We start from the raw sequence: 14,323 nt of genomic DNA, 5'->3' as shown, positions 1-14,323 counted from the left end.
TGGTTCAAATGCACTCAACTAATATTGATGGTCTACATCGTATGTGTCAGGCACTGGGGAATTAAAAATTTAATGACCCAAAATTTGGTCTCAAGAAACTTAAATCCACTTGAGGACACAAAAGTATAGAGTACCAGCAGTTATGTGTAAAAATTACTATGGGGTACAGATGATAAAATAATTTAAACTTGGAAGAGAGACTAGGGCTTAAAAACGCTACTGAGAGAGGATATTTAAATATAGCTCCTTAGGGAAACAATGGGAGGAAGAGCAAGTCAGAAGCTACACTTTGGTGTCGCTTGCACAGACAAGGGCGCAAAATCTACTAAACAAGGATAAGGACACAGTGTTCCCATAAAGTGATGAAGAATGGTGGACACAGTGGTTGGAGATGAAGCATGTAAAGAAAACTACAATCTCTAACTTGGACCTGTTCTTGTGGTGATAGGGAGCCTTCACAGCAGTTAGACTAAAAGCATTTACTAAATGAATTGTAAGTACTCAATAACGTGTTTAGCTATCAGCCTGTGCCAAAAAGGGTAACAGGTAGTGTAGAATGTGATCTGGGGAAGGAAGAGGCTGGTGACCTGGAGACCAGTTAAAAGGCTGCTGATAGAGCTCAAGTGAAAAAAGAGAAAGTCAATGGCCTAGCCTAGAGTCTGGCAACTTTTGTTTTCTTTCATGCAAGAAATGGCTCTCTCAGGTTTTGTTAGGTAAAGCAGCAGCATGTAAGAATGGAATTGAGCCACTTCAAGCAGAGGGATGTCTGGCCTGACTCACTGGCAGGGCTCATCATCAATGTGTGAAACTAAAATTCTGAATACACAAATCCACAGGATTCTATGTAGCTATCAGTGTTACTACTCTGCCTGCCAAGAAAGGTGTATTTCTCAAGCCTAGAAGAGCAATCTTATTTTCTTCATGTCCTCAATTGAGCAATCTGCTCTAGCAAATTTCCCTGGACCTGACAAATTGAGACATAATAACAGAGTTTTTAGGTAAAATCACTTTATTCTAAAAGAAGCCACTGAAGAACATTTAACTGGAGCTAGATGAGCCTCTTCAAACAAATGTCTGTTTCTCAACTTCAAAAAACAGATTCTGCTTAGCAATTCTTTTATTCTCTCCATTGCCCAACCAACCACATCTTCTGCTCTCTTCCTAAAACATGAATGCTTTCCCAATACATGTACACTACACTGCAGAAAACCTTGCACTTCATTTCAAGCTTGGTTCTCAAACTTTAGTTAGAAAAACCTTGTACCCAGCATTCAAAAAAGATAAACACATGCAATTTGCAGCAACATGGATGGCGCTGGAAGGGATCATGCTCAGCGAAATAAGCCAAAAAGAAAAAGAAAAATACCGGATGGTCTCACTCATAGCAGGAATCTAGAAAACTTAAATAAGGGACCAGGAAAATGAATATAAGAAAGTGAAAATCAAAATCAACAAAAAACTATGAACCAGAGACACTTTTTGGGGGGTGGGGGGCGGGAGGGGAAGGATTGGGGTCAGAATGGGGCGTTTGCAATTGTATGGGGGAATATAAAAATAAAATTTATTATAAAAAAAAAAAAAAAAAAAACCTTGTACCACAGCTTCCTGGGTTCTGATGAGAGTGATCCAGGGAGCTGAACTTTTATTCAGTACTCCCAGGTGATTCTGGTACAGCTCTTTTTTAGAGCTCAAAGCCAACAGGGTAAACTTTCTAGTTCTCTGAATCTATCGCTGGACATCTTTTTTCTTTATGTCTTCTAATTTATCTTTGTTCAATTAAGCACTAGGAAGTGCTTCCTCTTTTCTTTTGTCTCTTTGAACAAGGCGTTTCATACTTTCCAAAGAACTCACATTCTGGGTGGACTTCCCCTTTTTAAAACATTCAATAATTTCATCTCTACTGAAGATGGTCTTCTGTTTTCTAAACATGGTTAGAATTTAATAACAGAAAATTCTTCCTGTGTTCATACTGTTCTTAGAGCTGCATTTCCGTTCTCAACCTGTGGGCAACACTCGAGAGCACGTGCTTATTTCTATAGTGTCCCTTTCTTGCATCCATTCCCTCCTTATGGCTGGGCAGGTCTTCTATTCCATAGTACTCTGCTGACTGATAGAACTTGTCTATTTTTGTAGTGGACTATATAGTAATGAGAATTACAGACAACTCCAATAAAATCAGGGCAAAATTGATTTTGCATGCCTCTGTCTTAAAGCTAATTATTCTTAAAAAGGGTAGTCTTCCTTGAATTTTTTAACTTTGTAAAGGAACAGACATCTTAGATTTACTACAGTCTTCATGTTATTAAATTATTACAGAACCAGTCTATAGATAATATTTTATTACTTTTATCTACTCCATCCTTCAACAAATGACATTATTTCAGAACTTAATTCAAAAATAATTTATACTATATTCAGTATGTTTAATGTTATCCTAATGAAGATTTTAATAGGGTGATTTTGAATTTCATTGAATTACTTCAAAATTCAACCTGAATTGTAAAAGATTGGTACTGAAACACAGCTTTCCAGCCTCATATTCAGCTGCTCTCCATATCCACACCTCAAGCTCCAGTCACCCCCTGATGGGCACCTGTCCACATCTTGATAGATTTTTTGTTTAGAAGTTCTCCTACATTTAAGATTCAACCATCTTTTCCTTTTCAAATTTATTCTTCCCTTCCAACTTTGGTTTTCCAAGTCATCCTTTTTGAATGTCTAATATGAACTGATCACACCCTCCACAACTGAATACCTTGATGACGAAAGTCTTATCCATCTTTTAATTTTTACAAACTAACTCAGAATCATTGTATACTGTGTGAATGGAAAATGATTAATAAGAATTGAAAAAGAAGAAAAAAATCAGATTAGTCAACGACTAAAAATATAAATGATTAATAAATAATGAGTATGGGCATTAACGAGAAAAATTTGTCAACAGAACAGAGGAAATTATAAAAATATAGCAATTTTTAAAAATGAATTTAATATGTGATCACAGAAATAAATTTGATGAAAAATTTAAAAGTGAGTTAAATACTGATATCAAAATTACTAGTTTAGAATTTGGAAATTTGACAAAAAATATATCTATACTTTCTAAGAAATTTACAAAATCATTTCAAGAAAAGTAAGATAAGTATTTAAAGTCTGTATCAAAAAAAAAACCCTAAAGGAAACAAAAAACTAAAGGAACTTATCAGATAATTGCAAAATGTCTTTCTGCAAAGGAAATTATTAACAAATTTGATTATCTCAATATGTGAGATTTCATTACCATGAAAATCAGTTTAAAATAGAGATTTAGTGAAAAAATTTTTAGTAAATATGAAAAAAAGTGATTTACTGTCATAAAATTATACTCTAATGATAAAATTAGAGTCCAAATATATTAACATGTTTCCATGAAAATAACAAAAACAATTATGGTACAAGGAATTGCAATTTCTAAAAATGTTAACATGTTTGGCTTCAGGTTGCTAATAAAGATGCAAACTGAACAGAATCAGGAGAGGTCAGGGTCCAGCTGTCCCCTCCAATAGCAGATCTCTGGAAAGGACAGAAAAGATGTTTCTAAAAATCAACATCCACACTGAAAAGAGAAGGCAAACCCTCACGAACTACTCAAAGCTGGGCTTTCTCTGCAAGACAGAAAACTTACAGGAGGAAACCAGAGTATAAAGTACTTGTCAAGCATTACTCTAAGAGGTTGCAGTGCCCAGCGCCCAAAGGCAGGAACTGCTGGAGGAGGTGGGTATCTTAGAACAATCAACAAGGTTATTCTTCAGATTATAGGCAGCAGTGACATCTAGGCCAGGTGAAAAAGTCCTGCAGGTTAATTATCACTGGTGTGGACAGGAGTGGGTGTCAGTCTCTAGCAGGAACTGAGGCTATGTGCTCAGGTTGCTGACCAAGCTTTGGAAGTTTTTCCATCTATACACTATTGGCAGTCAGGCTTCTAGTGCCCAAATAAGAGCACTGAGAGTAACTGGCCCAAGAAGAAAGTACCTATAGACAATGGCATTTGGGAGTTACTGTAGAGAAAGCCACCTTGCCACTTTCCCAATTAAGAGTAAGTCCTCTGGTAGGATGGCCATTTTAATAATGTTTATTCTTCCAATCCATGAGCAGGGGATGTCTTTCCATTTCTTTGTGTCTTCTTCTATTTCTTTTAACAGTGTTTTATAGTTTTCTTTGTATAGGTCCTTTACCTCTTTTGTTAGATTTATTCCCAAATATTTGATTTTTTTTGTTTCGATAATAAAAGGGGTGGTTTTTTTGATTTCTTCTTCTTCAGATTTATTGTTTGTGTATAGGAAGGCTACTGACTTTTGCGTGTTGATTTTGTATCCTGCCACTTTACTGAATTGATTGATGAGTTGAATTAGTTTTTCTGTGGAGATTTTGGGGTTCTCTATGTATATTATCATATCATCTGCAAATAGTGATAGTTTGACTTCTTCTTTTCCTATTTGGATTCCTTGGATGTCTTTCTCTTGTCTTATTGCTCTGGCTAGGACTTCCAGTATTATATTGAAAAGCAGTGGTGAGAGTGGACATCCTTGTCTTGTTCCAGATCTTAATGGAATTGCTTTCAGCTTATTCAATGCTATTCCAATCAAAATCTCAATGGCATTCTTCAAAGAAATAGAACAATTATTGATGAAATTCATATGGAATCACCAAAAACCCCGAATAGCCAAAGCTCTACTGAAAAAAAAAGAAGGAAATGGAGGCATCACACTCCCAGACTTCAAACTATACTACAAAGCCATAATCATCAAAACTGCATGGTATTGGAACAAGAACAGACATACAGACCAATGGAATCGAATAGAAAATCCAGAAATAAACCCACAGATTTATGGTCAACTAATCTTTGACAAAGGAGCAAAGACTATGCATTGGAGCAAAGAAAGTTTGTTCAATAAATGGTGCTGGGAAAACTGGGTCGCTACATGCAAAAGAATGAAGCTTGACCACTACCTCACACCATACACAAAAATCAACTCAAAATGGATTAAAGAACTAGACATAAGACCTGAAACCATAAAATACATAGAAGGAAATATAGGCGAAACACTACGGGATTTGCACAGCAAAGACATCTTTACAGACACATCACCCAAAGCAGTGATAGTGAAGAGAAAGATAAACAGCTGGGACTACATCAAATTAAAGAGCTTCTGCACAGCAAAAGAGACAATAACAAAAACAAAGAGAAACCCCACCAACTGGGAGAACATTTTTGCACCCAACACTAATGATAAAGGACTGATCACAAAAATCTGCAAAGAGCTGATAAGACTCAGCAACAACAAAGAAAATAATCCAGTCAAAAAATGGGCAGAAGAGCTAAAAAGAAACTTCTCTGAAGAGGAAATGCAAATGGCCAACAGACATATGAAAAAATGTTCAACATCACTTGTAATCAGGGAAATGCAAATCAAAACTACCATGAGATACCATCTCACACCAGTGAGAATGGCACATATTAAAAAAACTAGCAACAACAAATGTTGGCGAGGATGTGGAGAAAAAGGAACTCTTCTGCACTGTTGGTGGGAGTGCAAACTGGTCCAACCATTATGGAGAGCTGTGTGGAGATTTCTGGACCTACTAAACATAGAGCTTCCATATGATCCAGCAATTCCACTCCTAGGTATTTACCCAAAGGACACAGAAACATCAATTCCAAAGAGCACCTGCACTCCTATGTTTATAGCAGCACTGTTTACAATAGCTAAGCTTTGGAAACAACCCAAATGCCCAAAAATAGATGACTGGATCAAGAAGATGTGGTACATATATACCATGGAATATTACTCAGCATTCAAAAAAGATAAACACATGCAATTTGCAGCAACATGGATGGCGCTGGAAGGGATCATGCTCAGCGAAATAAGCCAAAAAGAAAAAGAAAAATACCGGATGGTCTCACTCATAGCAGGAATCTAGAAAACTTAAATAAGGGACCAGGAAAATGAATATAAGAAAGTGAAAATCAAAATCAACAAAAAACTATGAACCAGAGACACTTTTTGGGGGGTGGGGGGCGGGAGGGGAAGGATTGGGGTCAGAATGGGGCGTTTGCAATTGTATGGGGGAATATAAAAATAAAATTTAATATTTAAAAAAAAAAAAAAAGAGTAAGTCCTCATGTCAACAGCTCTAGTCTCTGCACAGAGCTCCCAGCCTCCAACAAGAACAGAGAGCAAGATGAGAAGAGAAAGGTGGAAAGCTCCAAATCTCTTATCAAGATCAAAATAGAATAACCACAAATCAGAAGAAACCAAAGTCATTCTAGAGGCAGAAGAAAACTGAAAACTCTCTTACTCATTTTCTCAAAAATCTTAAGTTATTGCATCCATGAAGTAAGACCAGGGTGCTATAAAAATGAAAGGAACTTTTAGGTAATAAGAAAGAGCTATTGGCAATTAAAAAATACAGCAACAGATTCTGATAAAGGAAATTTCCATGAAAACAGCCACACAGTTGATATAGCAAGTCATCAGTCATGTACTAGTGAGAGAAAAAGATCCCAAATGTCTCCACAGCATCAAAATAATGGCCCTGATGGACTCACACTCTGGCAGTAATGAAAGACTTGCAGCTCTAACAAGAGATGAATTAGTGATGGTTGCAAGGAAAACTTGTATTTGCTCTAAGGAAGTAATTAAAAATTGAACAGGATATTAATTACTTGTAGCAGACCTTTGGTCTCAGATGTGAACCGTACTAATGCAGATGTTGATTACTGGTTTGATTGCAATTGAGAGGTCTGAATGCTTATCTGAATTGAGAGGTCAGGAATGCTTAGATGTACCTGGGTGGGGAGGGAGTGCTAGCCCTTTAAAAGAGATTAATTTTCATTTTCCCATAAGAAATCAATAGATAAATTTTTACATTGTAACTAAGCATGCTGCTTTGAAGTACAATAAGAAAAATCAGTTAGGGAAACTGAAAGTTCTGGAACACTACTTACGAGAACATTAGGAGATTGCTGCTTTACATTTTAAATGCTGTCAGGTTATTTGATTTTTAAAACTATGTGCACATACTGTTTCGGTAAAAAAAATCAAATAATGTTTAATCATAGAAATACAGCAGTTTATTTTATCAAATGAACAACACAACCAAAAAATATATATTAGTCAAAAAACTTTACACAGAAGTCGCCAGGGGTTGGGAGATAGATAAATAGGTGATTTTTGGTAAGTGAAAGAACTGTACAATACTCTAATGATAAATATCTGTCATTACACATTTGTCCACACTCACAGAACACACAACACTAAGAGTGACCCTTAGGTAAACTATGGACTTCGAGTGATAATGATGTATCAATATGGCTCATTAATTATAATAACTATACCACGTTGGTGGAGGAAACTGATAATAGGGGCGGCTATGCATGTTTGGGGGTAGGGGCTATGTGGGAAAATTCTGTACTTTCCATTTTACTGTGAACCCAAAACTGCGCTAAAAAAAAAGTCTCAAAAAGAATCCAGAACTTCCCCACATAACAGCAAACATATATTAGAAAGGTATAATGAAGATTTCACTTGTAAGAGCAGCAAAGCTCCCCAAAACCTTGAAATAAATTAAAAATAAGTAAATTTCAGTAATGACACTGAAAGGCTTCTCCCTAGATTAATTTATAGGTTTGATGCAATCACAATCAAAATTTCCATGTTAATTTAAAATAAAATTTGATAACATGACAAAAATGTACATGGAAGGTAAATCAGGATACATACTCAAGGCAATTTTAGATGAAAGAGTAACAAGATAAAGGACTTAACTTACCAAATATCAAAACCAATTATAAAACATTAGTAATAAAAAGATTAAGGATGTACACAGGGATGTGTATAATGAATGGGAAAATGTCGGAGGATATTATTAAGTTGAAAATAATAGCTATGTGGGGGGGGGCAGTGGAAGTGGAGAGAATCTTCAGCATTAACTGGAATGTTTTCATTCTTTAGAAGGTTAATATATTTATGTGTCACTTGTGTTGTTAAATATTTCCAGGCGCTTTGGTAATCACCCACATGCAAATTACAACTGTGAGTTTCAAGTTTACTTTTTGGAACACAACAATGAATTAGGATTATGGTAATAATTGTATTCTTTTTAAGTTTTTAACATCATTATAATGTCTAATGTTTATATAATGTTTAACATCATTATAATGTTTTTAACATCATTATAATGTGCAGTAAAAAACATTTACCAAAAGGTCACAAATGTCCAAGCTAATTTAACTGAAACATACTGCGTTTTAAAAGGTCACTTCCTTTACACAGAATATTTTGTTGATTTTTTTTTCTGTAATAGTTTTTATTTGAATGCACTCTTTATTTATTTTCTGTACAAATGTTTCAGCAATTTTCCAGTGGGTTAACTCATTTCCTCATATTATTTATGTGTTTTCCTACTACCCTGGACCATTTGCCATTTTCACGGTAGCTCATTATCATTTTCCTGTCTCTTTGCACAGCTGTTTGTTTATCCAGCTGTTGCTTCCTTTCCTTGTGCCATGAATGTTAATTTTTTGTTGATTTACAATATTTTTCTCCTCTATACTTTGTCATCCTATGGGTGTGTCTTCCAGAGGAAAACATTTTTACCATTTTGCAACAATGCTTCATACCCAGCTATTTCATTCATACATAGTGCACACTCAAATATGCCCTAAGAATGCAAACTTTTAAAATATTTGCAAAGTGGGAGTTTCAAACAGAATTGAGGAGGAAGCGCATTCTTGTCTGAAAGACAGCAGCCGTGGGCAAAGGCATGGAGATGAGAGGGGAAGTGCAAACAATTTCATGTGTTAGAGCTTTAGAGCCTTGGGAGCAGCTGGTGATGAAGCTATCCTGGTGCACATGGCAGAACAATAGAATGACCCACTGCCACCCAAGGTTGAGATCTTACCAATAAGGAAAACCTGGAGACTAATTAGCAAGCATTAGCCCATGGGGGAAATGATGAGAATCTAACACAGGGGAAGTTGGGGAGAAAGGAGAAGTGGACTTTGGTGAATGAGAGGAGCCAGGCTGACTTTGCTGAACTTGGGAAGCAATGGGGAGACATACAAGGCAGGGTCCATTCTGTAAATTAGTGTATCTCCTGGGCCAGTTGTTAAATATGTGTTCTTTCTAGTTGTGAGGCTGATTTCAGATTGGGGATTGGGTTGCTGGCTTGGACTTCTGTGGCTCCTTTCATCATTGATATGTAACAACAGGAAAAGGTGTTATGTCACTAGCTGGATAAAAATCAGAAGACAGATAATCAAATTACAGAAATACCAACAAATTCTATGAAAAGATCCTTGCTTACTACATGTCATCTTATTTCAGACTGGTAGAGATTCTAGGAAGAGGGCATTATCCCTTTTCTGCTATTGAGGCCCAGGCAGTTAAGTGAATGAGGTTTCAGAGCAGGAATGTAGGAAACTCTGGATTTCAGCTCCTTTCCTGTGAGTTTGACTCAGCACTCTGAATGATACTGTGTAGCTTTTCCCTTGGGGGAAGTGGTATTGCTCCTGCCTGTATGAATTCCTTCACCTCTGACCTGTTTTCCACCCCTTCTATATCTCATAGTCCTGGACCACGCTATCCTCTGTATTGCCTTTATCTTCAGCCATTCCTTTCCATTGTCCTTTTCCTGCACAGGAGAAGTCTCCCCAACTGATAACAACAGCATGCAAAAGTTTCCTCAAAGTTTTCTCTAGCTACTTCCCAATCTTCTTCCACCTATCCACAGCTGATTTCTTCTTACATAAAGTCATCCATACCCCCTGGGAAATTTCCTTCTTTTTCATTACTCTACCTTAGGGTTACAGAGAGGAATCTGCATAAAAAGGGACTTGAATGTTCCCCATCCCACTTAATGAAGGCAGAGTTGGGCTGTGAGAGGAAGCTAGAGAAGACTCAGAGAAACATGTGAAGGAGGGAAGATGGCAGAACCCATTTAGAGCAGGAAAGTTTTGGGGGTTCCAAGGTGCCCCTCGTCTGCACATTAACAGTCGGACCTAAAGAGGAAGTGGGTAGAAAATACTAATTTTATATCAGACATCAGAGTTCATTTACACATTCAGCAATTATTTATGGAGCACCTGTAAGTGCCAGGCACTGTGCTGGGCACTATGGGCTATAGCAACAAACAATATAGATGAAGTGTCTGTCCTTATCAGGCTTTCATTTGAATGAAGAGACAACCAAAAACTAAAAAATGAACAAATGTGGGAAGTGGCCACAAGGAAAATAGAGTAATAACACAACAGAGGATGAGGTGTTATTTTATTTAGAGTGGCATTTTAGCAGTGGTCTGAAGAAAATGAGGGAGCAAGTCGTGTGGAAAAGTGTGGGAAGTGTCTCACACTCAACATCTTTCCTCCAAAATGTATGGCAACAACCACATTCCTTATCAGAACAAATGGTACAACCACCCACCAGTGACTCAACCCACCGTAAACATACATTCTTCTTTTTCTCACAACTTCTATATCCAGTTGGTTACTAAGTTCCCCTATTATAACATCTCTTGTGTCTACTTACCCGTTTTTCTCTACCTATTACTTACAGGTTCAGCCACACAAAATGGTTATTGCACAGGTAAAAAAACAGTGGAATATTGGCATGTGCTTACCAAATGCATTTTTAAAATTCTGTGTTGCAGACAGAGCTAACACAGAAAAAAGAAGATCCCAGCCAGTAAGCTATGGTTTTAGTGGGATGGTGGAACCACCGAATGGAAAAGTTTGGGTCCATATACGACACTGTGGACCTCAGCCTTCCCTTTCCCCATGCACCTCAAATTGTATGTGAGACTTTACTGTATGAAGCAGACTGACCGAAACACACTGCTGAGGGGAGCAGCAGGTGAGACTAGAAGGCCCCTTTAGAACTTTATTTTTATCAAGGTACTTATCACATTAAAAGGTGATTGTCTCGGGCCTCCCTCCCTGGTGGTGCAGGCGGTTGAGCGCAGCGCTGTAAAGCTGTCCACGGCCTCTGCAGGGCTGGTTCAATCCCCGCTGGCCACAGAGATACCCACATGGCGGGGCAGACCTCTCCTGTCTTGCCCGCTGCTCCCCTCAGCAGTGTATTTCTGTCAGTCTGCCTGTTCTGTTCCCCACTCTGTCTCTGGTGAATCCTCTCACCCTCCCACACATCTGGTCTGTGCCCCAGATCTTGTATAAAAATAAATAAATCTTTAAAAAAAAAGTGACTGTCTCTTTAATATTTATTGCTCCGTATCTGAATTCCTTTATAAAAGGGTAACATCCTTGATTTCTGTGCTCCCTTAGCCTGGTGCCATGCCTGACAAGGTGCTGGCAGCCTATTGGATGAATAAATGCATAAAGGAACAAATGAATCTCTTCAGCATTTTTGCATCTTTGTCACAAAATGCAATTAATTCACTCCAAAATATGGTATAGGAAAAAAAAAAAACACAAAGTGTTTTCTTCAGGAACATTAAGAAAATATAAGACATACTTTTGATTGCCTTCACTTTTGTCAAGCAACATTTTCTTTCACTGGTTTTTATGCAAACTATTCCCCTGACTTAAACCAGAAAATGCATAATTAGGATCTGAATAGCACTCTTAAATACAATCTCTCATTAGACACTAGTTCATTCTCTTGTAAACAAAATATGTTAATTTCTGACAAACATCAAACCCTCCAGGAATCATATAATCATTTCCAATCTCAGGAATCATTTTAAAAAGTCTCATAGTTTTTCCAGGACAAATGAAATTGTGCTTGTTTTTCTGACTTTTCTTATGGTTTCTCCCTTTTGCAGTTCTCAGAATAGCAATCATACTTATTTCTCTAAATTTACTATGGAATTGAAACCATACTAAACTTTTAAACAGATAGTCAATTATTGTGAGGGATAAAGTTAAGTGAAGTATATTCTAATCTATGGAATATCACCATTTGAGTAAAAAATGGTGACAGTGTTGGCACAAAGCAGTAATTGTGTATTTTAAAAAAGCAGACTGCATTTCAGAAGCCCATTGACTTTGCCATATATATATACTTTTGTGTGTGTGTGTGTGTGTGTGTGTGTGTGTGTGTAGCAGAACTGGGGTGTTCTGCTGGGCCAGAGGTGTGGGGGCGGAGTGAGAGGATTCACCAGAGCCAGAGTGGGGAGCAGAACAAGCGGATCTACTGAAATACACTGCTGAGGGGGGCAGCGGGTGAGACAGGAGAGGTCTGCTATGCCATATGTGGGTCAGCTCCCTGGCCGGGGGATTTAACTCAGGCTGTACCAGTGATAGCACTGAGATTTAACCCTAAGCCAACAGAGGTCTTAAGACCCCAGACTTTGCCTTATTTTTATTTAACAAAATTTCTAATAAAAATGATGTTCTCAAGTATGGCTTGTGGCTTCCAGTTATAGCGAATATACTTTGAGAAGATTACATGTTCTGCCTTTTCCTCAAACTGCAACCTTAAGCAAGTTGTTTCATGTCTTCAGGCCTCAGTTTTCTCATCTGAAGAAAATGTCAATAAAAGCATCATCGCCATCCTCCCCATATCCCCCACCACCATCACCACCATCATCACCACCACCACCACCACCAGCATCATTATTTTTATTCTCTTCTATAAGAATAAGTGATAAGAGCGCCTCCCCGGTGGCGCAGCGGTTGAGCGCTGGGTTGAGAAGCTGCCTGCAGCCTCTGCAGTACCGGTTCGATCTCCAGCTGCTCCCCGGCCACCAGAGGAGGGTCCCACATGGCGCGCAGACCTCTCCTGCCGCCCGCTGCTCCCCTCAGCAGTGTACTTCGGTCCTTCTGCCTGCTCTGCTCCCCGCTCTGGCTCTGGTGAATTCTCTCACCCTCCCGCGCTTCTGACTGTACCCAGTGCTTGTATAAATAAGTAAATAAATAAATCTTTAAAAAAAGAAAAGAATACTAGAGAAATAAACATTATCTCCAAGGAAGTAAGCTATAAACTAACAGAAAAGCTACTTCCTAGGCAGGATATGGCTGGCCTATGTTTACATAGTCACTGTTTGAATACTGAGGTGCAACTGTATGCTCATTTGTCAATTTTCATTATTTTGTGAAACAAATACGATTGATACTGGGCCTCCCCCGTGGTGCAGCGGTTGAGGGCTGGGTTGCGAAGCTACCCGCAGCCTCTGCAGCACCGGTTTGATGCCCCGGCCACTGGCGAGGGTCCCACATGGTGCGCAGACCTCTCCTGCTGCCCTCTGCTCCCCTCAGCAGTGTACTTCGTCACTCTGCCTGTTCTGCTCCCTGCTCTTCCTCTGGTGAATTCTCTCACCCTCCCAAGCTTCTGACTGTACCCAGTGCTTGTATAAATAAATAAATAAATCTTTAAAAATAAATAAATAAATAAATAAATACGATTGATACCGTCCACACTTAAATGTAACAAGGAAAGTGTAAGTGCAGAGATCAGTGAAAATGGTGAATTTTGTGTAGCTTTTGTGTTAGATAGAGTAGAAAGAAAATAACAAAGAACTACCTTTTCTGTAATCAAAAAAGGAAAAAAGGTAAATCTAAGCAGTTTTATAAGAGAATGAGATCTCTCCAAATTTTTTTTTTTTTTAAGTTAGACAATTTATTTGCCTTTAGGGCCACTCAGCTCAGGCAACAACAGCCCTTATATATAATGCAAAACTTTGTCACAAATTCTTTACTCAATCTGATTACCTTCTATTTGGGCATCTGCTGGTATTTCACCATCCTAAACAAATACTGGAATCTAAGAGAACTCCTATACCACACTAATAAGATCAATTAAAAAATACATATGAAGTCAAAATCAACATTTAACAATTTCGATGGGAAACTGAAAGCTAAACTACCAAGTTTTCTTTCCCTATTGCAAAAGAAAAAAAAGTGGCAGAAAAATCCAGCAACTCAAAAGTTACAGTCAATTCAGAAAAGGCTATTAGTAAGTTAAGAATATAATATCATTTGTACATTGTCAGTTCTTGAAATAAATTATTTTCATGCACTTGATCACGATGCAACACATAAATATCACTTTAACCCATATTAACAAAAAAAAAAATCAGTGGAAAAGCAGTAATACAGATAACACATAATGAACTCACACAGAACATTGAAACAAATTTCAAGATGTATGTATGTACACCAACATAAATCCCTACAAAAATTTGCATAAACATACTGTTGCCTCAAGTTCTCATTTTAGAGGTAAACCAGGTGGTTAGTTCAAAAGTTAAGAGAATTATTCGGAATGATAAAATCATTTAGGAATGTTCATTTAAGGCAGCCACAGAATCAGAGGACTTATTAGAG

The 14,323-nt window shown here is 37.7% G+C and overlaps 1 protein-coding gene across 3 annotated transcripts in view; it reads right to left on the bottom strand.

The window, feature by feature from the left end:
• ST8SIA1 (ST8 alpha-N-acetyl-neuraminide alpha-2,8-sialyltransferase 1) overlaps window positions 1–14,323 on the bottom strand; it is a 169,167-nt gene that overhangs the window by 33,998 nt on the left and 120,846 nt on the right. The window lies entirely within an intron of this gene.

This window comes from Talpa occidentalis, unplaced genomic scaffold, assembly GCF_014898055.3.
Source record: "Talpa occidentalis isolate TD23 unplaced genomic scaffold, MPIMG_talOcc4v2.1 talOcc4.16, whole genome shotgun sequence".
Classification (NCBI taxonomy): domain Eukaryota; kingdom Metazoa; phylum Chordata; class Mammalia; order Eulipotyphla; family Talpidae; genus Talpa; species Talpa occidentalis.
Note: the sequence above shows the minus strand (reverse complement) of the source record. Positions and strands in the feature narration are given on the sequence as shown.